We start from the raw sequence: 27,815 nt of genomic DNA on the forward strand, positions 1-27,815 counted from the left end.
CAAAAAAATTCACTTCAGAGTGAAGGTATCACTCTTTTGCATCAAAGACCCAAAAGGCAATGAAGGCCAGTTCACTGACTGGCTGGAGACGAGACACCACAGCCAGACCAAATTTCACCTGGTGAACCCAGAGGTTAAACCCTGCAAGTGTGCTATGTTTAGTGGCACTATGTCTTCCAGTGGCTGAACTGTGCAATAGCCAGGGATACTTGACCCCCAACACTGGACACCCAAGACAGTCCACTTCGGACTGCTAAAGGACCAAGAGGAAGTCCCAATCAAGGGACTTCAGAAAACACCAGAACCTCACACCAGAGTGACTCTGTTGACCTGCAAGCGACCCTCAAAGTGACCTATCTCTTGCTCCCAAGGGCACCTTTGAACACAGTTTTTGGCTCACAGATTTACTCTGCACTCAGCCGCTCTCTGCCCTGCACCGAACATCCAGCTATATTCTAAGGGTCCCCTACCCCTTGTGACCTTGACACTCCAAGAGGACTTCATTTTAGTGACAATATACCAAAACTATCTCAGAGGATATACTCCCTTAGGAGGTAAGTAAAATACACAAAATATACACACAAACCAAAATCACGTAAGCAAAGAGTTAGAAAAGTAGTGCAAACACTGTAGAATACAATTGGATGCAATAGGCCTAGGGGCAAAACAAACCATATACTAAGAAAGTGGAATGCAAACCACTTAGGGCAGGCCTAGTGTAGTGTGCATGTGGGCCACTGGGAGTGTGAGAAAACAATAAGGGTGTCCAAGATACCCCACCCCAAGACCCTGAAAAGTAGGAGTAAAGTTACCCTACTTCCCCAGAAACACACTAAAGTCGTGATAGGAGATTCTGCAAAGACCACAACAGACTGCAAAGCACTGAAGATGGATTCCTGGACCTGAGGACCTGTAAAGGAATGGGACCAAGTCCGAGAGTCATGAAAATGTCCAGGGAGGGTATAGCCCACTAAACCCCAGATGAAGGTGCAAAATGGCTGCCTCCGGGTGGAATAAGCCAAAGATTCTGCAACAATGGAAGATGGCAGGAACTTCTCCTTTGCACAGAAGATGTCCCACAGTGTGCTGGAGGATGCAGAGTTGTTTCCAAGCAGAAATACCACAAACAAGCCTTGCTAGCTGCAAAGGCCATGGTTGAAGAAAATGGGAGCTGCTCGGGCCCAGGAAGGACCAGGAGGTCTCCCCTTGGAGGAGGAGACAGAGGTGGTGCTCAGAAAACCAGAGAGCCCATGCAGAAGCAGGCAGCACCCACAGAAGTATTTGAACACAGGTTCAAGAAAACTGAGCATGGCAGTCATCTCAACACTACAAAGGAGGGTCCCACGAAGCCGGTGGTCAACTCAGTGAGTTGAGCAATGAAGGACAGAGTGCTGGGTACCTGGGCTGTACTGTGCATGAAAGATTCCTTGCAAAAGTGCACAGAAGCCCTAGCAGCTGCAGTTCACGCAGTACACAGGATTACTGTCTGGCGTGGGGGGGCAAGGACTTACCTGCACCAAATTTGGACAGAAGGGCCACTGGACTCTCAGAGACACTTGGATCTAGCTCCTATGTTCCAGGGACCATGCTCGTCAAGATGAGAGGGGACACAGAGGACCAGTGATGCTGAATTTTGGTGCCTGCATTGGCAGGGGGGAGATTCCGTCGACCAATGGGAGATTTCTTCTTGGCTTCCAGTGCAGGGTGAATTCAGACAACCCTCAGAGCATGCACCACCAGGAGACAGTCAAGAAAGCCTGCAGGATTAGGTGCTACAATGTCGCTGGTAGTCTTCTTGCTAATTTGTTGCAGTTTTGCAGGCGTCCTGGAGCAGTCAGCGGTCGATCTTTGGCAGAAGTCGAAGAGAGAGATGCAGAGGAACTCTGGTGTTATCTGAAGAGAAGCCCACAGGAGAGACCCTGAAGAGCCCTCAGAGGAAGTGTGGCCACCTAGTCAGGTAAGCACCTATCAGGAGGGGTCTCTGATGTCACCTGCTGGCACTGGCCACTCAGAGGCCTCCATTGTGCTCTCACACCTCTGCATTAAAGACAGCAGAGGTCTGGGACACACTGGAGGAGCTCTGGGAACCATCCCTGGGGTGGCGATGAACAGGGGAGTGGTCACTCCCCTTTCATTTGTCCAGTTTCGCACCAGAGCAGGGGCTGGGGGATCCCTGAACCGGTATAGACTGGCTTATTCTAGGAAGGCACCATCTGTGCCCTTCAAAGCATTTCCAGAGGCTGGGGGAGGCTACTCCTCCGTAGTCCTTAACACACATTTTCAAAGGGAGAGGGTGTTACACCCTCTCTCAGAGGAAATTCTTTGTTCTGCATTCCCAGGATTAGGCTGCCCAGAACCCAGGAGGGCAGAAGCCTGTCTGTGGGTTGGCAGTCGTGGTATCTGCAGTGAAAACCCCAGAGAGCTGGTTTGGCTGTACCGAGGTCCATGCTGGAGTCCCGGGGATGCATGGGATTGCCACCCCAATACCAGATTTGGCATGGGGGGGACAAGTCCATGATCTTAGACATGTTACATGGCCATATTCAGAGTTACCATTGTGAAGCTACATATAGCTATTGATCTATATGTAGTGCACATGTGTAATGGTGTCCCCGAACTCACAAAGTCCAGGGAAATTGCCCTGAACTGTGTGGGAGCACCTTGGCTAGAGCCCGGTTGCCCTCACACTGACTAACTTTGCACCTAACCTTCACTAGGTGAGGGTTAGACATATAGGTGACTTATAAGTTACTTAAGTGCAATGTAAAACGGCTGTGAAATAATGTGGATGTTATTTCACTCAGGCTGCAGTGGCAGTCCTGTGTAAGCATTGTCTGAGCTCCCTATGGGTGGCAAAATAAATGCTGCAGCCCATAGGGATCTCCTGGAACCCCAATACCCTGGGTACCTAGGTACCATATACTAGGGAATTATAGGGTTGTTCCAGTGTGCCAATCAGAATTGGTAAAAAATGGCCACTAGCCTGCAGTGACAATTTTAAAGACAGAGAGAGCATAAGTGTTGAAGTAAGCCTCAGCAAGGCCTACTAGTGCAAGGGGTTCACCTTTCTCTGCACAAAGTCCTCAGACCATGTAGGAAGAAGTTGGCACAGAAACTAGAATAAAAGACAAAAGTTTATTAACCTCATGAGGTGGTACTACAGTTCAGACAGCACCCTAGGGTAATGTCTGAAGTAGCACACTGAACTGAGAGAGCATGGTCCTTTTATACCCACGCAGGAGCTAAAAGGAGATGGTACAATTTTGGAAACAAGACTTGTATACATGTAAGGTCATGTGGAAAATGCACAGTCGACAGGTAGGGGGAGCTAACAGTTTCCAAGGACTAACAGCTGCAGACCTTACTGAGCATGTGCGAAAGTAAGAGATGCTAAATATAACTTGTCACTAGGCAGATTTCAAGAGCAGTTAACAGAAAGGTAGGACAGAGCACATGGTGAGCACATGGCAACATGTAGCAGAGAAAATGGCAGCCATGAATACAAAATGGATTCCGCAAAATGTTCACAATAGTTACTAAATACAAGATGTCTTCTGCTAATGCTTAATCTAATCACTGCTAAATTACAACGGACGACCCTTTCAGCATTAGCTGAAGACATTCGTCTTTCTGGGATAATCTAAATATTCATCTTGTATATTTATGCTCATCATTTCAGCTATTTCCTTATCTAACATATGTTGTGCCTTCATTTCTGTAATATTTCTTTTGGTAGGCATACAAGCAGTAATACACATAGAGCAGAACATTGGACCACATTGAATACAGATACAGCATGTAAAAAATATTGCAATTATTACACACAGGATAGTCAGTAGTTTCCAGCCCCAGGCGGAAACAAGAGCCCAAAACCATCCAGAAAAAGTCCAAGTACCAGTCTCTGTATGGATTTCTGCAGCAATTTTATGCAATTTAGATATTGCATCATATACTGAAGGTGAGTGATCTGGGATAAAAACATAACAACTACTACCGATGATTCGACATGCACCACCTCGATCAGCTAATATCACATCTAATACCATACGATTTTGGAGCACTACAATCCTCGCAACTTGGAGCTCCTCAGTAATATTCCCAAGTGCCAGAGCTGCCTGATTGGTAACAGCTTCCACAACCCTAGTCAATTGTCTCACTTTCCTACTGTTTAATGCAACACCTACAAAGGGGAACAGTCCTAAATTAAAATCAACATATTGTTGCAGGCTAGTATCCGTTTGGTCTACCTCATTTGTACTTATTTCCCTCTTATATCTATTGTTAATGATGTCATTAAACAGTTTTAAATCTCGGTGATATGATGCAGGAGCCAAAAACACAGGGGGCAATAGAAAAGATACATAACACACACCTGACCACCCAACAGGTAATTGGTAATATCCATGGTTACCACAAACAAAATATGTATTATGTGAGGCTGTAATACTACTATTATTTACACCCTCAATAGTTAAAATCAAAGTACAATCGCTTATCCCTACTGGAATTCGTCCAATGCTTCGTATACATAAATCTGCTTTAGTTTTTGTAATAGAAATCACAAATTGTTCTTTCTTGTCAGAGTCTCGTATATTTGTGAAGACATATGGTATTGAAACATTGTCCGGTTGATACTCTTCCGATTCCCATTTAGTTCCTTTAGCTTGGGGATACCCATCTTTGTCTTGGTAGCACACTTTATTAAGGCGAAAAAGAAGTCCGCCCTCCGTACGTTTTCTAGATGCAAACAAAAGCATGTACCAAGCTTGACAAGAACCATTGTGTGAAAAAGGAAGAGGAATGAAAGGTGTTCCTCCTTTCTTTTGATGTGCAGGTATCATTTCACATACCCAACAGTTAGTAGTATTTGTAGCATTATGAGTATGATGCAACATCTGAATGAAAGTATTATTGAAGTACGATTGACGGTGCTTCTGCTCCTGATAGGGAAGCGTACAGTAATAGTGATCCTCTGGTACTGGAGTAGTGGCAACAAAGAACTCACGAGCAGGAGACTTCTTTTCAATAAACCAGGTGATTGTTGCTGTAACCACCAAAACAACAACAAACCCCATAATACTAATGATCAATTTGTTATTCATTTTAGCAACAGTGATAATCGACCCTTTCAGAAATGAATTAAAAACAATCGTTGGAGCTCTTATCCCTGGGCAGCCGCTGATTTCTTCACCACGGGCCAAGACGGGTGTCACTACTCTAAGGCACGGCTGATCCACCCCCCTTGCCACATTGGCTCTCCGTTTCACTAACCCAGAGCGGTAGCTCAACCAGTCTTTTCAAAACAATTTTCAGATTCTTTCCTTGGTCTCAAATTATATTGCGACACTCCAGAAGTCGTATGGTCCGGGAAGACCTCTGCAGATTCGTCAGGTGATATAGCACGGCCTTTCTCCATAATCAAAATCTCTCGATGATCGGTCAGCACAGCAGGTTCCACCAAGGTAGGTAGCACTCTCTTGCAGTGAGTACTATGGACCCAATTCTTTCGGTTAGTCACTCGAACTGCTGTCCTTGTCGCAAGGAGCACCTGTTCTGGGCCTCGCCACCTTGGTTCCAAGCTGCTTGATCTTTCAAAAGACTTAGGCGGTGATTCTAACCGCGGCGGGCGGCGGTCGCCGCCCGCCATGCGGTTACTGACAAATGACCGCACCGGCCATTCTGGCTTTCCCGCTGTGCTGGCGGGCGACCGCCAAAAGGCCGCCCGCCAGCACAGCGGGAAAGACCCAGCAACGATGAAGCCGGCTCCGAATGGAGCCGGCGGAGTTGCTGGAGTGCGACGGGTGCAGTAGCACCCGTCGCGAATTTCAGTGTCTGCCAGGCAGACACTGAAATTATTTTTGGGGCCCTCTTACGGGGGCCCCTGCAGTGCCCATGCCATTGGCATGGGCACTGCAGGGGCCCCCAGGGGCCCCGCGGCACCCCCTACCGCCATCCTGTTCCTGGCGGGAGACCCGCCAGGAACAGGATGGCGGTAGGGGGTGTCAGAATCCCCATGGCGGCGGAGCGCGCTCCGCCGCCATGGAGGATTCTGTAGTGCAGCGGAAAAACGGCGGGAGACCGCCGGTTTTCCTAGTCTGACCGCGGCCGAACCGCCGCGGTCAGAATGCCCTGCGGGGCACCGCCGGTCTGTCGGCGGTGCTCCCGCCGACCCTGGCCGCCGGGGTCAGAATGACCCCCTTAATCATCATCTGGTCACCAGGTCGGAGTTCATGGCCTTCACCTGTAGACCTGTCAGGAAGTGCTTCTCGAACCTGTTGATGAATAGAAACCAAATTGTCGGTTAACTCTGCCAAATAATCATTCATCAGGACACAAGGTACATCATATACAGATTTTGGTTTAGGAACTCCCCAAATATTCATTGGTCTCCCAAACACTACTTCATAGGGGCTAAGGCCAAGTCGGGAGTGTGGCACTGACCTAATAGACAATAATACCAATGGTAATGCATCCGGCCAAGTTAAGGATGTGGAAGCCTGTATCTTTGCTAATTTCAGCTTCAATGTAGCATTATACCTTTCCACCAACCCTGCTGATTGTGGGTGGAAAACCGCATGGAACTTCTGTTTGATCCCTAATCCTTTCAGGACATACTTAATAACTTCCCCAACAAAATGAGGTCCGTTATCACTCCATAAAAGTCTGCAAACACCTAGGGAAAAATTCTTTCAAAAGCACCTTCGCTGTGGTAATGGCAGTATTATCCTTTGTGGGGTACGCCTCTATCCATTTACTGAAGGCACAAACCACCACCAAGACATACTTTAAATTGTTGCAGCGTTCAAGCTAAAAATAATCCATTTGTAGAACTTCAAAAGGTGCAGTTGGTGTAGCAAACCCTCCTGCAGGAGTACGTGTCCCTTTTCCAGGATTGTATTGTAAGCAGATCAAACAAGACTGTACTACTCTCTTAGCTGTACTGGAAATTTCTGGATGCACCCAAACTTGTGTAAGCAACTTCGTTATTGTTGAAGCTCCAACATGTGCCAGCCCATGTGCCATCTGAACCATAGGTTGTACAAAAGCTATAGGCAATTTCCATTTATCCATCTGCTTATTCCGCCAACAGCCCTCATCATCCAATTCTCCATCTTTAGACCATTGCTCACGTTCTTTCACAGAAGCAGATTTCTGTATATCTAATACGTCTTGTCTTGCATTATGCCAGCGTTCAGCTTGTGACTTCACTACATACATAGAAGTAGTACTTCGCTGCATCGCCGTCTCATGTGCTACACGGTCTGCAAGAGCATTACCTTGCCCTATCTTATCGGTCACTTTCTTATGTGCACTACATTCCACAATAGCTAGTTTATTTGGATATGTCAATGCAGTCAAGAGGTTATGCACTAATTCTCCGTGCATTATCTGCATCCCGTGGGATATGAGAAAACCTCTCTCCTTTCAAAGCAAACCAAAATCATGAGCCACTCCAAAAGCATAGCGGCTGTCTGTGTAAATGTTCACACTTAAATCAGTACTAAGCTCACATGCTCGTGTCAAAGCTATTAGTTCAGCTGCTTGAGCTGACTTCTGTGGTATACGAGCTCTCTCCACTACCGTGTGTATTGTGGTGATTGCATATGCAGCTGAGGTTGTACCATCTGGCAACTTCAAACAAGACCCATCAACCCACAGTTCCCCGTCTACATCTAAAAGGGGCGTATCTTGTAAATCATCACGACCCTTTGTCTGTTCTTCGGTAAGGAATTTACAATCATGTGTTTCTTGTGACTGAGGCTGAGTCACCGGATATGGCAACAAAGTAGCTGGATTTAGTGTCGTACATCTCTTCAGTGTAATGTGAGGAGCCAACAGTGTCAACTCATAACCTGTCATACGGACGCTAGTTAAATGTTGTGTCTTTGTTTGATTTAAAAGAGCATCAACCACATGGGGTACTAGCACCAACAGCTTATGTGACAAAACTATCCCTTCACTCTGACGTATTGAGACAGCTGTTGCGGCAACTGAACGAAAACACCCGGGCAACGCTCGAGCGACAGGATCAAGTACTGCTGAAAACTATGCACAGGTACGCTGCTTATCGCCATGTGTCTGTACTAAAACTGACAATGCACATCCATCTTTCTCGTGTACGTAAAGTGCAAAAGGTTTCATGTAATCTGGAGTACCTAACACTGGTGCAGAACAAAGGGCTTGTCGCAGCTGCCGGAAAGCAGTCTCACATTCATCTGTCCATGGGAGGGGCATTGGAGTATCTTTAGTCAAAAGTGCTAGCAAAGGTTTGGCAATGTGTGAAAACCCTAATATCCATTGTCTACAAAAAGAAGTGAGACCAAGGAATGCACGAACATCTTTCTGAGTAGAGGGTACTGGTGTGTCTAAAATTGCTTGAATACAATCTGATGTAAGTGCACGGCCCTCCTTAGAAAAAAGGTGACCTAAATAGGTTACCTTTGGGCTACAATATTGCAATTTCTTTCGTGACACTTTATGATGGTGTGAAGCAAGAAAAGAAAGTAAGGACAAAGTGCACTTTTCACATTGCTCCGGGGTATCAGCTGCCAACAAAATATCATCGACATATTGTATGAGAGCCACACCTTCAGGCAAAACAAAAGAATCAAGTTGTCGTTTTAACGCCTGACTATAAATACTTGGGCTCTCCGTATAGCCTTGAGGAACTCTGCAAAATCTATACGATCGTTTATTCAAAGTAAAACCAAACAAATATCGGCTGTCAGGATGAATAGGGATCGAAAAGAAAGCATTTTTTAAGTCTATCACAGAGAACGTAGTTGCTGTCGGGGGAACCAAAGTAAGGAGTGTCGTGATGTCAGATACCACAGGATATTGTGGTATCACAATCTTATTGACTTCTCGTAAATCAATAATGAATCAGTAAATCCTAGTATCAGTATCCTTTTTCAGAATGGGAAGAATCGGACTGTTACAAACATTATACAGAACTTCCTCGACAACTCCAACTGCAATACGATCATGCACAATTCGTGTGAGTGCTTCTTCGCCCTCCTGTGAAATTTTGTATTGAGGCAAACGTGGCAATACAGCTCCCTCCTTGACACTAATATGTACCGGTGGAATAATCATTTGTCCCACATCAGTATCTGAAGTAGCCCACAAAGTACTAGGGAGTGAAGCTAATGCAACATCCTCTTTAACAAGACAAACTCTTTCCATCACAGGATGATTATCATTTAAAATAACACGCACCCCTTCAGGAGAGCATCGTATTGTAGCCCTGAAATACTTGAGCATATCAAGACCCACAATATTGTCTGGTGTATTTGGAGAAAGCAAAAATGGACATGGAGCAGTAAATTTATCAACATGGAATGCAAGTGGTTGTGACAATGGGCTAGGGGAAGGTGTTCCATTGAAACCTATCGATGTAATGGTTAAGCCAGACAGGGGAGCCCTCGGAATCAATTGTTTAGACAAGGCGCTACGAGTAGCTCCTGTATCAACCAGAAACTGATCAGTAAGACCCAAAACATGTGCTGTAACATAGGGACCCCTCTGATCTACTGGAACTTCAACTGATTCCTTACCCCATCCGAGGCAATCCTATGCATAAGCAGAATCTTGGAAATCAGGCTGCACATGATCAGACATCTGGTATTGGTTCCGTCTATCAAAAGTGTTAAACCCATCCTGCCCTCGTACATTAGCATCAACCCTAGCATGATCATTTGTGCTTCTTCTAGGTCCTGAATATCCTGAGCGATTTCTCACTTGTCCCCGACCACGTGAACACTGCTGAACACGTAGTGCTGGACAATCGGCAGCCCAGTGCCCAAATTTCTTACAATACGCACACTGATCAACAGACAAATTCGAACGAGTGTAAGAAGAACCATAAGATCCACGTCCACCTCTATCACTACCTCTAAAAGGCGGACCATAAGCTTGAGCCAACATAACCTTCGTCTTTAATTCTTTAATCTTTTTCTCCTCGCTACCTTTTGCTTCCAATTCCTGATGTTCATAATACTGAGCCATAGTCAAAAGAGAAACCGGAGTAGAGGTAGTCCATGAACTTTCACTAGCTTTTAGACGACTAGCTATTCCTGGTAACAGATTTGTGACATATTTATCGACAAACAAATGTCTACCCGTATCATCTGACAATGACTGACCGCTAAAATCATGAAATGCTTCTTCAAAGCGTGTAAAGAAATCAGAGACCGATTCATCTGCCTTTTGTTTACAAGACGCTAAAACCGTCCAATCTATCTTTTTAGGGGGAATAATTGTTTTCAACTTAACTAATATGGCTGCAGGAAGATCTAGAATCAACTGATATTGCTTTTTCGCAGGTGCCCTATCCCCGTCCATCTGTTCTATTTCTTTCCATGATGCCCCGAAAACTGTACGATCATCAATTTTACAAACAGTTCTCCACATATCTGGCGGTAATATCAATCCGAAAAATAAATCTATGTCAGCCAAAGTCATAGTACAAGAACTAATTGCTCCCTCAACTTCCTCATAAAAGGCGGCTGGATTTTTCAGCGGGTCAGGTAATGCTGTTTTAAGTGCCATTACATCTGCCCTATTCCAAGGAGTATACACCCAATTATAAATAAAATAACCCTTAGCATCAACAGAAGTTTTATCATCATTTGTACCCAATCCTTTAGGAGGAACATACAAAGGCTCGGCCTCCCGCATTGGTTTCGCGTGAACTATCATAGTCTTATCTGTTTCAAAGATGGAAGCTTGCGCCCCTTCGGTCTGAGATGCTCGTGCAACTGCGTCCGCAGCCCTTTTCTCTTCTTGCAAACGGACTGCCACAATACGTAATTTCATTAAACGCCTGATTGCATCAGCCACCTGGGAGAAAACAAAAAGACCATCACGCATTTGCTTATAATCAGCTGCTACATCATCGGGCTCTAACTCATCAGAATATTTCCGATATAGTTCAATAACTTCTGAGCCAAATGCCTCAGTAAAATATAGCTGCTCCTTTTCTGTCCACCCTTTCATGTTGTCTAAAAGTTCAGAAGCAGAAACAGCGCTACGAATTGTTTTACCAGCAATCGATCTAAGCTCAGACGCACGGTCAGCAGGCAGCATAGAGCGACTGTCCCGCATCTTCTGTTGCTCCGAACAGGAGACTTTAGGTAACTCATGAGGGGCAGAAGGGACGACATACGGAGGTGGAGGGCGATCTAGTAACAATAAATCATCATGTGATTTATTAAGGATAGGATAGAGAGATTGCCTAACAGTGTATTGGCCAGTTACCTGTAGCTTACGTTCTTTCTCTTCTAGCTCCTTTAAGTCATTTATTTCTTTCTTTCTTATTTCCAATGCTTTCACATATACATTCTTCCGCTGCTCTTTCTCAAGCAAGGCTTGCTCACGCTTCACTCGTCCACGCGCTTCTTTCTCCCACATTCGTACACAGTCAAACATATCTTGCCTAGACTTTCGCTTACACATACATTGTTCCACATACTCAATCTTTCGCAAATCAAATGACCCATGCATAGGCCAACGTAACTCAGGATCTGCGCGGGTGTATTTATTCCTTAATGTGCTGTACATTATAGAAGAAAGACCATGTTTAACATACATATCTCTATTTGGCGTCCCCTCTGGGGGTGCCGGTTGCGATTCTTCCAGTCTCAAATTGGTACCTTTACAAAAGCAACACATCCTACGAAGTGCGCTAAAAACAGGCATGCCAAAAATAGTGCAGAATATGCAATATTATAATCAAAGTAGCACTTAAGGTGCCGTTCAAATCAAAATCAAATTGGAGAAAATTCTCCTCATTACCTGCCTATATAAATTGCAATTTATATATCAAATCCAAAGAATACAAATTGACTAGTCACCCAAATCACAAAAGCCACAGTAAGTAGTGCTAAACTACATTACCAAACACAGGCATCAAAACCCACAGCAAGTGCCGTAAAACGGCTCTTACCAATCACAGGGTGTCCAGGTTCCAACTGCCAAGTTCTAAAATCGACCAAATGGTCACTACATGACGAATGAACAAAAAGGATCTCAGTCGAGGACCGGCGCCACCTGGATGGTCAAATCAGAAAGAAGGGAAAAACGCCGTGGTTGCCAAGACTCGGGTCTCCTCAGGCATTGATCGTCCGCAGCGAGATTCCAATCCTTCGTCGCGACCAATCCGTTGGGCATCCGAGTCGCCGATGAGTCCCTGTTCGGGTGCCAATTTGTTGAAGTAAGCCTCAGCAAGGCCTACTAGTGCAAGGGGTTCACCTTTCTCTGCACAAAGTCCTCAGACCATGTAGGAAGAAGTTGGCACAGAAACTAGAATAAAAGACAAAAGTTTATTACCCTCATGAGGTGGTACTACAGTTCAGACAGCACCCTAGGGTAATGTCTGAAGTAGCACACTGAACTGAGAGAGCATGGTCCTTTTATACCCACGCAGGGGCTAAAAGGAGATGGTACAATTTTGGAAACAAGACTTGTATACATGTAAGGTCATGTGGAAAATGCACAGTCGACAGGTAGGAGGAGCTAACAGTTTCCAAGGACTAACAGCTGCAGACCTTACTAAGCATGTGCGAAAGTAAGAGATGCTAAATATAACTTGTCACTAGGCAGATTTCAAGAGCAGTTAACAGAAAGGTAGGACAGAGCACATGGTGAGCACATGGCAGCATGTAGCAGAGAAAATGGCTGCCATGAATACAAAATGGATTCCGCAAAATGTTCACAATAGTTACTAAATACAAGATGTCTTCTACTAATGCTTAATCTAATCACTGCTAAATTACAACATAAGCCCTGAGGTTCTGGTTAGCAGAGACTCAGTGACACATTTAGGCACCACACAGGGAACACATTCATGCCACAACTATGAGCACTGGGGTCCTGGCTAGCAGGATCCCAATGAGACAGGAAAAAGCAAACTGACTCACAAATACAAATGGGGGAAAAATGCCAGGCAAGATGGTACTTTCCTACACAACCCCCCCCCACCAAACGAGGGACAATAAGGCTAACCTTGCCCAGATGAGACTTCATTGTCTAAGTTGAAATATCTGGAGAGTCCATCTGCATTTGAGTGGGTACTCCCAGGTCTATGTTCCACTGTATAGTCCATTCCCTGTAGGGAGATGGACCTCCTCAACAATTTAGGGTTTTCACCTTTTATTTGTTTAAGTCATAATAGAGGTTTCTGGTCTGTCTGAACAATAAAGTGAGTACCAAACAGGTATGGTCTCAACGTTTTCAGTGCCCAGACCACAGCAAAGGCCTCCCACTCTATGGCAGACCAACACTTTTCTCTAGGGGGTCAACCTCCTGCTGATAAAAGCAACAGGTTGATCCTGGCCCTCACTGTTAAACTGTGATAGGACTGCCCCTACCCCTAATTCAGAAGCATCAGTCTGGAGTATGAACTTCTTGGAGTAACAAGGGCTTTTTAGGACAGGTGCAGAGCACATGGCCTGTTTGAGCTCATCAAAAGCCTTTTGACAGCTAGCTATCCACAATACCTTTTAGGCATATTCTTACTAGTGAGGTCATTACAAGGAGCTGCAATTGAGCCATAGTTCTTAATGAACCTCCTATAGTACCCTGTGAGGCCTAAGAAGGCTCTCACATGGGTTTGAGTTGTAGGGGGATCCCATTACATAATGGTCTGGATCTTCCCCTGCAGTGGTGCAATCTGTTCCCCACCTAACAGGTGGCCCAGATAAACCACTTTTCCCTGCCCTATCTGGCACTTTGAAGCCTTGATAGTGAGGCCTGCCTTTTGCAGGGCCTCCAAAACTTTCCATAGGTGGTCCAGGTGCTCATCCCAGGTGGAGCTAAAGACAGCTATATCATCTAGATATGCTGCACTAAAAGATTCCAAACCTTGCAGGACTGTGTTCACCAACCTCTGAAAAGTGGCAGGTGCATTCTTCAAACCAAAGGGCATAACAGGGAACTGATAGTGCCCTCCAATGGTGGAAAATGCAGTTTTAGGTTTACCAACTACTGACAATTTAATCTGCCAGTACCCTGCAGTTAAATCAAAAGTGCTTAGATAATTGGCAGAAGCCAGTGTATCTATTAGCTCATCTGCCCTCGGTATAGGGTGAGCATCATTTTTGGTTACTTGATTGTGACCTCTGTAGTCAACACAAAACCTCATTTCTCTTTTACCATCTTTACTGTGAGGTTTTGGGACAAGCACCACTGGTCTAGCCCATGGGCTTTCTGAAGGCTCAATCACTCCTAAGTCCAGCATTGTCTGTACCTCTTGTTTTATGCAATCTCTGACATGGTCAGGCTGCCTATAAATTTTACTTTTGACAGGTAAACTGCTTCCAGTGTTGATTGTGTGCTCACACCGGGTAGTGGTACCGGGTATCAGTGAGAAGAGGTCAGAAAATTGGCCTAGGAGATTTATACAGTTGTCCTTCTGCTCAGCAGTAAGACAATCTGCAAGCACCACTCCCCCACTAAGCCATCAGTTTCAGTGGTGGAGAAGAGGTCAGGGAGAAGGTCACTCTCTTCTTCCTGCCCCTCATCTGTTGCCATGAGCAGGGTTAAGTCAGCCCTGTCATAGTAGGGTTTTAGGCGATTGATATGGAGCACCCTAAGGGGACTCCTGGCAGTGCCCAGGTCTACCAAATAGGTAACCTCATCCTTCTTTTCAACAATGAGATGGGGTCCACTCCATTTGTCTTGGAGTGCTCTTGGGGCAACAGGCTCCAATACACACACCTTCTCTCCTGGGTGGTACTGAGTCCGGACAGACTTCTGGTCATGCGATTGCTTTTGGAGCTCTTGGCTGGCCTGAAGGTTTTTACTGGCCTTTTTCATGTACTCAGCCATTCTGGATCTTAGGCTAAGTACATAGTCCACACTGTCTTGCTTTGGAACTTTTAAAGGTTGTTCCCAATCCTCCTTCACAAGTGCAAGGGGACCTCTTACAGGGTGCCCAAAGAGGAGTTCAAAGGGGCTAAAGCCCACTCCTTTTTGGAGTACCTCCCTGTAAGCAAAAAAGAGGCATGGCACAAGGACATCTCATCTCCTTCTGAGTTTTTCAGGGACTCCCATATTCATACCTTTGAGAGTTTTATTAAACCTCTCAACCAGACCATTTGTTTGTGGATGATAAGGAGTAGTGAACTTATGAGTTACACCACACTCCTTCCACATGGCTTTGATGTATGCAGACATGAAGTTACTACGTCTGTCTAACACCACTTCCTTAGGGAAGCCCACTCTGGAAAAGATTCCCCGGAGGGCCTTTGCCACTGCAGGAGCTGTAGTGGTCCTTAAGGGAATTGGTTCAGGAGACCTAGTGGCATGGTCCGCTACCACAAGGATAAACCTATTGCCTGAAGCTGTTGGAGGGTCAAGGGGGGCAACTATGTCAACTCCTACCCTTTTAAAGGGCACCCCAAACACTGGGAGTTGAATTAAGGGGGCCTTAGGTGTGCCCCCAGTCTTGCCACTGGCTTGGCAGGTCACACAGAAGCAACAAAACTCCTTAGTGTCCTTTGACATGTGAGGCCAGTGAAACAAAGGAACAAGTCTGTCCCAGGTTTTGCTCTGGCCCAAATGCCCAACCAAAGGAATTTCATGTGCCAATGTCAGAAGAAACTCCCTATACTGCAAAGGGATAACCAGTCTCCTGGCAGCTCCAGGTTTAGGGTCCCTTGACTCAGTATAAAGGAGGTTGTCTTCCCAAATAACCTTATGGCTATCAGTGACATCCCCATTCTGCTGTTTGACAGTTTGCTGTCTTAAACCCTCTAGTGTGGGACAGGTCTGCTGTGCCACACTCATCTCTTCCCTAGCAGCCCCCCCTGTACCCTAAAGCTCAGCAGTGTCTGCTGCCAGCTCATCTGGTGTAGTTTCTGCACAGGGAGATGATTCCTCTTCCTCTGGAGAGATAGTGGGCAAGGATTTACCCTTTCTACCCCCAGCTTTTGGGAGCACTTGGTCCATTGTTCCAGGATCCAAGTTTCCCTGTCCTCTTTGCTTTATGGCCTGAGCCCTTGTCAAAGCAAAGATATACCCAGGAATGCCCAGCATTGCTGCATGAACCTCCAACTCCACTTCAGCCCAAAATCATTGCCTAGTAAGCAATCTACAGGTAATTCAGTGGATGCCACAACTTTCTTTGGACCAGTAATCCCCCCCCCCCAGATGAGATTCACAACAGCCATGGGGTGTCTATGAGTGTTGTTATGAGCATCAGACAATTGGTACTGCTGACCAAGTAGGTGTTGATCAGTGTGAACCAGTTTACTGGCTCCTGTATCTCTGTAGGCCTTAACCTCAACACCATTTATTAGGGAAAGTTGCTTGTACTTACCCATATTAAGGGGACAAGCAACCAAGGTGGAAAAGTCAATACCACCATCAGAGACTAAAGTAGCCTCTGTGGCCTTCCTAACAAGACCAACCCCAACTACATTACCAATGGTGAGCCAAGCTACACCCTTTGATTGGCTATTTGTCGTAGACTTCCCACTACCACTGCTATTACTAGGGGCACTAGAGGACACAGTTGGGGTTGTGGTATTTTGTAAGTTTGCGCCATTTTTGCATCAAAAAGCAGCGCAAATGCGGCATTAAAAAAGTATAAATATGGGCCTTGGTGTTTTTCTTTGGACAAGTGGAATCACTTGCCCGATGGCCTTTACTCTTACATAAATAACACCATGGCTTCTTTTGATTGTTGGAAGAGGATTTGGACCCACTACCCCCAATGCTTTTTGTGTGCCTGATGAAGAATGTTTTTTATCTTTGTCGCCACCCTTGTCAGAAGACTTACCATCCTTCTTCTTGCCATCCTTGTCACCAACTGTATGAACTTTTCTGTTCACTCTTGATCTGATAGAGACTTCTAGCTGCAGCTTCCTTACCTTAGAATTCCCTGGCGTCAGCTTCGAATCCAGAGTTTTTTGTGAGCAGTACCCTGCGCGCGTGCCGTCGGACGGCGTAGTTCGGATCCGCGTGCGTCGACCAGCTCCGCGTGCGTCGTCAGCGTCGTTGGAGTCATCTTATGACTTCACGGTTGTCTATATAGACTCCGTCTCAGCGCACGTACGTCAGTTCTTTTCCTTCTGCGCCGGTTAATCGCAGTTTTTTAAAGAGCTACCCTGCTTCGACGGTTTGTCAACGCTTTTTTGACTGTTTGGAGTCATGTGTTCGAGAAAGACAGGATTCAAGCCGTGTGGTGCATGTCATCGCACCATGTCGGTGACGGATCCGCACCGAGTTTGTCTTTGGTGCTTAGACAAGGACCATGATTCCACCTCGTGCTCCGATTGTAGGGCCATGGCGCCGAAGGCCTTGAGGGAGAGATCCCTTAAGCTTCTTGCGGCCCGACATTCGTCTGCGGTCGGGGCGACTCCCGGAGGTCATGATCCCCAGTAGGAGGAGGTCGCGGCACCGCTCCCGGAGCCCCAAGTCCTCTTCCTCGCACTCGAGGTCATCGGAAGGTAAGAGGCACATGAAGAAGAAGAAGTCCAAGTGGACTGCGTCTTCACCACGCCCGTCGACCAATGAGGCGTCTAGGGAACGTCGACGTTCCAAGTGCGGTTCTGCGGAGCCGTCACCAGGGTCGACTCTGCGTCTTCCCCCCTTTCCGGGGACCGGATCAACCCCCGCTCAAATTAAAGAATTTTATGAGGCCATGCGTCTCATTTTTGAGTGGGCTGTACCCTCGGGTGGGTCTTTGGGCCCCGCGGGGTCAGCAGGGGCCCCTTCGGATTCAACGCCGGCTGCTTCAGCCTCTGCGCTGTTGGGACCTCAGGATCCGATAACGGATCAGGACCGGGCGCGTTTTCACACAGTCGACCTCCTTCGGCGCCGGGTCCGACGTCGACAATTCCACCACCTGCGCCCACCGGTGGCAGCCCCATCCTTATTCCGGATGATCCGGAGCGACGTCGTACGACGTTGACTCCGACTTCGACAGAGCCGATTCGGCCCAGATCATTGTCTGAGCATTATTTAGAACAGCCAGACGCAGGAGAGGAATTGGAGGGGTCTGAGGACCCTTTAGAATCAGGACTGCAACAGGACTGGTATGTGGATCTAGGGGAGGCCAGTGGACTGGACACATCTCCAGATATTGGTATGCTCTCTCCTCCTAATGTGGCTACGGAGGAGGGGGCTTCTTTCGCTATGTTGGTGCGTAGGGCAGCTGAGGTCTTGGACCTAGATTTGCCTACGGTGCCAGTCAGGACAAATATCCTGACAGAAGTGCTTCAGCCGGGGGTGTCAACATCGGAACCGTTGTTGCCCTTGAATGAGGCTCTTACAGACGTCCTTCTGGGTACGTGGTCCAAACCCAGCACAGGGGCTCCTGTGAATAGGACGATCGGCCGCCGCCATAGATCCGCTCCCAGCGACCCTAGTTTCCTAACACAACACCCCACTCCTGAGAGCTTGGTTGTCCAAGCCTCTACTTCACGCGGTGCCTTCCCATCCGCTCCCCCGGATAGGGAATCCAAGAGGCTGGATCAGCTTGGGAAGAAGATGTTTTCTTCCTCCAGCCTGGCATTGAGGTCTGTAAACACCTCTTGCCTATTGGGCCGTTATTCCCATACTTTATGGGATATGGTGGCGCAAGTGCTGCCCCAGGTCCCGGAGGGTCTGCGGGACACTCTAACCCAGGCTGTAAAGGATGGGAGAGATGCAGCCAAGTTTACAATCCGGTGTGGCTTGGATACGACCGACTCGCTGGGCAGAGCGATTTCATCGTCAGTGGCCCTTCGTCGCCACGCCTGGCTACGTTCAACTGGTTTTTTGGGGGATGTCCAGTCCAGCTTGATGGACATGCCCTTTGATGGCTCTCGCCTTTTTGGCGAAAAGGCAGACTCCGCGCTTGAGAGGTTCAAGGATTCTCGAGCCACGGCCAGATCCTTGGGCCTTTCAATGCCGGCACGACAGCAGTCTGTTTTTCGCCCCTTCCGAGGCTTCGGGAGGGGTGTGGTGCCACACCAGCCACAATTTAGCCACCGTCCTCAGGCTTCACAGCATCCCGGAAGAGGACGTGGTCGTGGTACCATCAGACCCAGAGTGTCTGGCCAGAGGTCGACCGCCACACAGCCCCCCTCCACTGCGCCCAAGCCCTCCTAGTGTGGCACTGCGGGATCACGTCCGTCCAGTTGGAGGGAGGATTCGTTTTTATCTCCCTCACTGGCTTTCCATCACCACGGACAAGTGGGTCCTGCAGATCATACGGAAGGGCTACTCCCTTCCCTTCCAGTCTTTCCCTCCTTCTGTCCCTCCGACAAATGAATGGCTGATGGAGGACCATTTAGCTTTGCTCCGCGAGGAAGTTTCGGCTCTTCTGGCCAAGGGAGCCATAGAAAGAGTCCCGATATCAGAAGTAGACAGTGGTTGTTATTCCCGCTACTTTCTGATTCCCAAAAAGAAAAAAGGCCTTTGCCCTATTTTGGATTTAAGGGACGTCAATCTCTTCCTCAAGAAGGAGAAATTCAAGATACTCACTCTTGCTCAGGTTTTGTCTGCCCTAGACCAAGGAGACTGGATGGTAGCGTTGGATTTGCAGGATTCGTATTTCCATATTCCTATCCTGTCAAGCCACAGATGTTACCTGCGGTTCAAAGTGGGCCACGAGCACTTTCAGTTTACCGTGCTTCCTTTCGGTCTCACCAGTGCCCCTCGGGTGTTCAAAAAAGGTGATGGCGGTGGTGGCAGCTCATTTGCGCAGGTCAGGGATTTCAGTCTTCCCCTACCTAGACGATTGGCTGTTGAAGGCTCCTACTCCCCAGGCTCTCGTCACCCACCTCCAGACGACGGCGGACCTCCTGCATTCGCTGGGGTTCACTATAAATGTGCCGAAGTCACACCTGACTCCCTCTCAGAAGCTCTCTTTCATCTGAGCTGTTCTGGACACAGTGCAGTATCGGGCTTATCCTCCCGATCAGCGGGTTCAGGATATTCAGGTTATGATTCCGATGTTTCGGCCTCTATCCTGGATCTCTGTGAGACAGACTCTGAGGCTCCTGGGACTCATGGCTTCCTGCATCCTGTTGGTCAAGCATGCCAGATGGCACATGAGGGCTCTGTAGTGGGACCTGAAGTTCCAATGGGCACAGCATCAGGGAAATCTTACCGACGTAGTTCAGATCTCAGAGAGGACTGCGGAAGATCTGCAGTGGTGGCTAGTGAACTGCGAGTGGGTCAAGGGCAGACCCCTCTCCCTTCCCCAACCAGATCTAACGGTAGTGACAGATGCGTCACTTCTGGGATGGGGCGGCCATCTGGGGGAGGTGGAGATCAGAGGTCACTGGTCTCCGGCGGAATACGGGCTCCACATCAACAGTTTGGAGCTTCGGGCGATCCGGCTAGCATTAAAAGCATTTCTTCCTGTTGTGAAAGGGAAGGTAGTGCAGGTGTTCACGGACAACACTACCGCAATGTGGTACTGCAACAAGCAGGGCGGTGTGGGGTTGTGGACCCTTTGTCAAGAGGCTTTACGCCTCTGGACATGGCTGGAACAGCAGGGCATGACCCTGGTGGTTCAACATCTGGCAGGTTCTCTGAACGCCAGAGCAGACAAACTCAGCCGAAAATGCTTAGAGCATCACGAATGGTGTCTCCATCTGGAGGTGGTGCAAGGACTCTTTCAGCAGTGGGGAGAGCCTTGGTTAGATCTATTCGCCTCCGCAGAGAACGCGCAATGTCAGCAGGTTTGCGCGTTGGAGTTTCCAAGGGGGCTATCCCTAGGTGACGCTTTGTGTCGCGAGTGGAGTTCAGGCCTCCTGTACGCCTTTCCGCCTATACCACTTCTGCCCAGAGTTCTCAAGAAAATCAAGAACGACCGGGCCCAAGTAATCCTTGTGGCTCTGGATTGGGCATGGAGAGTTTGGTATCCAGAGCTTTTCAAAATGAGCATCGGTCCTCCAATCAGGCTGCCTCTTCGGGAGGATCTTATGTCGCAGCAGCAGGGGAAGGTTCTCCATCCGAACCTATCAACTCTGCGCCTTCATGCGTGGAGATTCAGCAGCGACAGTTGATGGTTTATGACCTCCCTCCCGAGGTCTGTGATGTCATTCTGGCAGCCAGGCGTCCCTCTACTAAGTCGATCTACGCCTGCCGTTGGAAACGTTTTGTTTCTTATTGTTCAGAGAGATCTATTGATCCTCTTTCTTCTTCTCTGTCTAACATCCTTTTGTTTATTTTGTCTCTCGCCCAGCAGGGTTCCTCTTTGGGGACTCTTAAGGGCTATCTTGCAGCCTTATCGGCTTTTCTTCAGTTGCCTGATCAACCATCTCTGTTTAAATCACCTATAGTACAGAGGTTTTTGAAAGGGCTTGTACATCTGTTCCCGCGCTGTGCCTTTCGTTATGCCCCAGTGGGATCTTAATCTGGTTCTTACCTTCCTTATGTGTGCTCCTTTCGAGCCCTTGCATAACTGTCCTCTCCGGCTGCTCACTATTAAGACAGCCTTTTTGGTGGCAATTACATCTGCCAGGAGAGTGAGTGAGATGCAAGCTTTATCTTCTAAACCTCCTTATCTCATGATATATCCTGACAAGGTGGTGTTAAGAACTCGTGCCTCTTTCCTCCCCAAGGTGGTGACCCCTTTCCATCTGGGTCAAAATATCATCCTGCCCACCTTCTTTGCACCACCGCATCCCTCTAAGGAAGAGGAGCGCCTCCATCGACTGGACCCAAAAAGAGCGTTATCGTTCTACCTTGATCGCACTAAAGAGTTCCGGGTGGACGACCAACTCTTTGTGTGGCACGTTGGTGCAAAGAAGGGTAGGGCAGTACAGAAGTGATCCATTTTGCGCTGGGTCGTTCTCTGTATAAAAATATGCTACCCTTTGGCGAAGAAGCAGCCTCCTGAGGGCTTGAGAGCTCATTCCACTAGGGGGAAAGCTGCTACCACTGCGTTGGCACGTGGCATACCGGTGGTGGACATATGTCAGGCCGCAACGTGGGCTTCTTTACACACGTTTGCGAAGCACTACTGCCTGGATTGCCAGGTGAGGAGAGAGGGGCATTTTGCCCGTTCTGTCTTGCAGGACTTCCTTGTATAGTAAAAAAAAATAAAAAAATCTCCTTCAGACCCACCGCCATGGGTTATAGCTTGGATATCTATTCTAAGGTACGGAAGCTGCAGCTAGAAGTCTCTGTCAGATGAACAAGTTACTTACCTTCGGTAACAAAGTATCTGGTAGAGACTCTATCTAGCTGCAGATTCCTTACACCCGCCCAAGCCTCCCCGCTCTGGGGAAATTTTTTCTCATGTACATATGTATATATATATATTTGTTTCATTTTGGCAACTTTTTGCCTTTCTTACAGGCATGAAAATGTTTTTCTGCAAACAGTCAAAGAGTTTAAGAGTGTATTAATCGGTTCTTCCATGACTCTGTGCTTCTGGCACGTGAAGTTGTGGAAAAGAACTGACGTACGCGCGCCGAGACGGCATCTATATAGACAACCGCGATGTCATAAGACGACTCCAACGACGCACGCGGAGCTGGTCGACGCACGCGGATCCGAACGACGCCGTCCGACGGCGCGCGGTCAGGGTACTGCTTACAAAAAACTCCGGATTCGAAGCTGACGCCAGGGAATTCTAAGGTAAGAAATCTGCAGCTAGATAGAGTCTCTACCAGATACTTTGTTACCGAAGGTAAGTAACTTGTTCTTCTGACCCATTTGTCTGCCTTCTTTCCCAATTCTTAGGGAGAGGTCAGATCTGAGTCTACCAAGTACTGATGCAACAATCAGACACACAATTATTCAAAATATGCTCTCTCAGGATTAGATTATACAGGCTTTCATAGTCAGTCACCTTACTGCCATGTAACCATCCCTTCAAGGCCTTCACTGAACAGTCTACAAAGTCTGTCCAGTCTTGAGAGGACTCGTTTCTGGTAACTCTGAACTTTATCTTTTATTGTTCAGGGGTTAAGCCAAATCCATCTAAGAGTGCGTCCTTCAAAACTTTATAATTATTAGCATTACTTTATCTGACAGTAAGGAGCCTATCCCTACCCTTACCAGTGAAAGATAGCCACAAGATAGCAGCCCACTGCCTTTGAGGGACCAAATGTACCATACAGGCCCTCTCAAGTGCAGCAAACTACTCGTTAATGTCATCCCCCTCCTTGTAAGGGGGGACTATATTATGCAGGTTCCTAGAATCTTGTTCTCTTACAGGATTGCTATCAAGGACACTGCTGCTGCCACTATGTGGAACTAACCCCAACCTCTGCCTTTCTCTCTCTACATCTAGAGATTCCCTGTCTAAGGCCAACTGCTGCTGTCTCAGCTTCAGACTGGCCTCTTCCAACCTCAGCTTTCTGAGTCCCCTCTATGGTGTTATCCTCAGGGTGGGAGGCTTGGGAATTCTGAGACACAGAGGAAATGTGGGAATTGGCAGAAGTGGACCTGTCTCTAACTGGCTGGACTCTAGTTACCTGGAGGCATATTTATACTCTGTTTGCACCGAATTAGTGTCATTTTGTTTACTCTAATTCGGTGCAAAACTAACTCCATATTTATACTTTGGTGCTAGACCCCTCTAGCACCAAATTTATGGAGGTAAAGTCATTTTTTGAAAGTGGAGACCTACCTTTCCTAAATGAGATGCAAGGTAGGCATTCCCGTGCAAAAAATGACTCTATGGCCTTAACGCCATATTTAGGGGCATATTTATACTCTGCGGCATATTTATACTCTGTTTGCATTGAATTAGCGTCATTTTGTTTTACTCTAATTCGGTGCAAATCTAACTCCATATTTATACTTTGGTGCTAGACCCGTCTAGCACCAAGGCCCTGATTTATACTTTTTTGCGCCACAACATAATTTTTTGATGCAAAAGTGGTGCAAACTTACAAAATATTGGCCCTTATTTATACTTTTTGCTTCAAAACTGCACTAACTCAGTTTTGCACCAAAAAGTTTAGCACCAGCTTTCACCATTTCTGTGCACCAGCCGGGCACCATATTTATGGAATAGTGCCAGTGCAAAGGGTAGGCTAGAGTTTAAAAAAATGACTTTAGTCGGGTGGGGCTGGCAGTATAGAAGAAGAGGGTTTAGCACCAAAAATTGACTTTAGGCAGTTTAGATTAAAAAAAAATGACTCTAAACAGATTAGCGTCATTTTATGGTGCTAAACCTACTATGCCACATGACTCCTACCTGAGAAAAGGCAGGAATCATGCCCCAATGGCGAGCACAGAGGACAGAGGTCCCCTCGGCATGGCCATTGCGCCCTGTGCCATGTATGGTGGCCCATTTGAGGGCCCCCTATGTCACTTTCAAAATTAAAATGCAATCTTACCTGTACGTACCTGGGATGGGGTTCCCCATCCTCTGCAGTCCCTTTGGTGTGGTTGGGGGTGTCCCTGGGGCCTGGGGAGGGCACCTGTGGGCTTATTCCATGGTGTTCCACCATGGAAATAGGTCCACAGGTCCCCTAACGCCTGCCCTGACCCAGGCTTTAAAAAAGGGGGCAAAGCAAGCTTTGCCCCATTTTTTTACCCCTCCTCCCTCCCTTGCACCATTTTTGCATGGGAGTATAAATATGGCGTTAAGGACAGAGAGTCATGTTTTGCACAGGAATGCCTACCTTGCATCTCATTAAGGCAAGGTAGGTTTCCACTTCCAAAAAATGACTTGAACTCCATAAATTTGGCACTAGACGGGTCGAGCAGCTTAGACTGAATTAGGAGACATGCAAAGATCCTACTATATATAGCACTATATCATAAGAATCACAATACTCAGAATTACTAAAAATAAAGGTACTTTATTTTAGTGACAATGTGCCAAAATATCTCAGAGGATATACTCCCTTAGGAAATAAGTAAAATACACAAAATATACACACAAACCAAAATCACGTAAGTAAAGAGTTAGAAAAGTAGTGCAAACACTGTAGAATACAATAGGATGCAATAGGCCTAGGGGCAACACAAACCATATACTAAGAAAGTGGAATGCGAACCACTTAGGGACCCCAGGCCTAGTGTAGTGTGTAGAGGGTCGCTGGGAGTGTGAGAAAACACTAAGGGTGTCCAAGATACCCCACCCCAAGACCCTGAAAAGTAGGAGTAAAATTACCCTACTTTCCCAGAAACACACTAAAGTTGTTATAGGAGATTCTGCAAAGACCACAAAAGACTGCAAAGGACTGAAGATGGATTCCTGGACCTGAGGACCTTTAAAGGAAGGGGATCAAGTCCGAGAGTCACGAAAGTGTCCAGGGGGGGGCAGGAGCCCACTAAACCCCGGATAAAGGTGCAAAATGGCTGCCTCTTGGTGGAAGAAGTTGAAGATTCTACAACAACAGAGGATGCCAGGAACTTCTCCTTTGCACAGAAGATGTCCCACGGAGTGCTGGAGGATGCAGAGTTGTTTCCATGCAGAAAGACCACAAACAAGCCTTGCTAGCTGCAAAGGTCATGGTCAAAGAAAATGGGTGATACCCAGGCCCAGGAAGGACCGGAAGGTTGCCCCTTGGAGGAGGAAACAGAGGGGGCACTCAGCAAACCAGAGAGCCCATGCAGAAGCAGGCAGCACCCACAGAAGTATTCAAAAACAGGTTCAAGAAATCTGAGCATAGCAGTCATCTCTAAACTACAATGGAGGGCCCCACAAAGTCGGTGGTCAACTCAGCAAGTTGAGCAATGCAGGAAAGAGTGCTGGGGACCTGTCTGTGCTGTGCATGAAGGATTCCTTGCAAAAGAGCACAGAAGCCCTAGCAGCTGCAGTTCCCTCAGTACACAGGATTACTGTCTGGCATGGGGAGGCAAGGACATACCTCCACCAAATTTGGACAGATGGACCACTGGACTGTCAGGGTCACTTGGATCCAGGTCCTATGTTCCAGGGACCACGCTCATCATGATGAGAGGGGACCCAGAGGACCGGTGAAGCAGAAATTGGTGCCTGCGTTAGCAGGGGGAAGATTCCTTCGACCCACAGGAGATTTCTTCTTGGCTTCCAGTGCAGGGTGAAGGCAGACAGCCCCCAGAGCATGCACCACCATGAAACAGTCAAGAAAGCCGGCAGGATTAGGTGTTACAATGTCGCTGGTAGTCTTCTTGCTACTTTGTTGCAGTTTTGCAGGCACCTGGAACAGTCAGCGGTTGATCCTGGGCAGAAGTCGAAGAGAGAGATGAAGAGCAACTCTGGTCAATTCTTGCAAGTCGTTATCCGAAGAAAAGCCCACAGGAGAGACCCTTAATAGCCCTCAGAGAAGGACTGGCCACTTAGTCAGGTAAGCACCTATCAGGAGGGGTCTCTGACATCACCTGCTGGCACTGGCCGCTCAAAGACCTCCATTGTGCCCTCACACCTCTGCATTCAAGATGGCAGAGGTCTGGGACACACCGGAGGAGGTCTGGGCACCCCTGGGGTGGTGATGGACAGGGGATTGGTCACTCCCCTCTCCTTTGTCCAGTTTTGCACCAGAGCAGGGGCTGGAGGATCCCTGAACCGGTGTAGACTGGCTTATTCAAGGAAGGCACAATCTGTGCCCTTCAAAGCATTTCCAGAGGCTGGAGGAGGCTACTCCTCCCCAGCCCTTAACACCTATTTCCAAAGGGAGAGGGTGTAACAACCTCTCTCAGAGGAAATTCTTTGTTCTGCCTTCCTGGGACTGGGCTGCCCAGACCCCAGGAGGGTACAAGACTGTCTGAGGGTTGGCAGCAGCGGTAGCTGCAGTAAAAACCCCAGAGAGCTGGTTTGGCAGTACTTGGGGTCCATGCTAGAGTCCTGGGGAAACATGGGATTGGCACCCCAATGCCATATTTGGCATGAGGGAACAATTTCATGATCTTAGACATGTTACATGGCCATATTCGGAGTTACCATTGTGAAGCTACATATAGGTATTGACCTATATGTGGTGCACGCATGTAATGGTGTCCCCACACTCACAATATTTGGGGAAATTGCCCTGAACTATGTGGGGGCACCTTGACTAGTACCAGGGTGCCCTTACACTTAGTAACCTTGCACCTAACCTTCACTAAGTGAGGGTTAGACATATAGGTGACTTATAAGTTACTTAACTGCAGCGTAAAATGGCTGCAAAATAACGTGGACGTTACTTCACTCAGGCTGCAGTGGCAGTCCTGTATAAGAATTGTCTGAGCTCCCTATGGGTGGCAAAAGAAATGCTGCAGCTCATAGGGATCTCCTGGAATCCCAATACCTTGGGTACCTAGGTACCATATACTAGGGAATTATAAGGATGTTGCAGTGTGCCAATCAGAATTGGTAAAAAATGGCCACTAGCCTGCAGTGACAATTTTAAAGACAGAGAGAGCATAAGCACTGAGGTTCTGGTTAGCAGAGCCTCAGTGACACAGTTAGGCATCACACAGGAAACACATTCAGGCCACAACTGGGGTCCTGGCTAGCAGGATCCCAGTGAGACAGGCAAAAACAAACTGACACACAAGTAAATATGGGGCTAACATGTCAGGCAAGATGGTACTTTCCTACTGTGGCTCATCATGAACACAAAGCTATGGAGTAACTGAATGCACCCCAAGATGTCACTCAGTGTAATTGGTGTATTGCAGGGACATTGTTGGTGCAGCAGTGCTGGACAACCCACATGGATAACCTAGATGACCAATATAAACATGTGGATGTCAACATGGGGCTGTTGAAGAGGTTCACACATTCTGTTGTCATTTTTTATCACAGTCCACTCAACACCTCATGCACATGTAACATCCATTGCCCAGTCCAACGTGGCCAATGTGAGTTACATAATGCAGGACTCATTTAAACAGATGGGCCAAGGTCACGTCAATTGATCCATCATAGTTTATGCTCTACTGGG

The sequence above is a fragment of the Pleurodeles waltl genome, chromosome 3_1 (assembly GCF_031143425.1).
Source record: "Pleurodeles waltl isolate 20211129_DDA chromosome 3_1, aPleWal1.hap1.20221129, whole genome shotgun sequence".
NCBI classification, from domain to species: Eukaryota; Metazoa; Chordata; class Amphibia; order Caudata; family Salamandridae; genus Pleurodeles; species Pleurodeles waltl.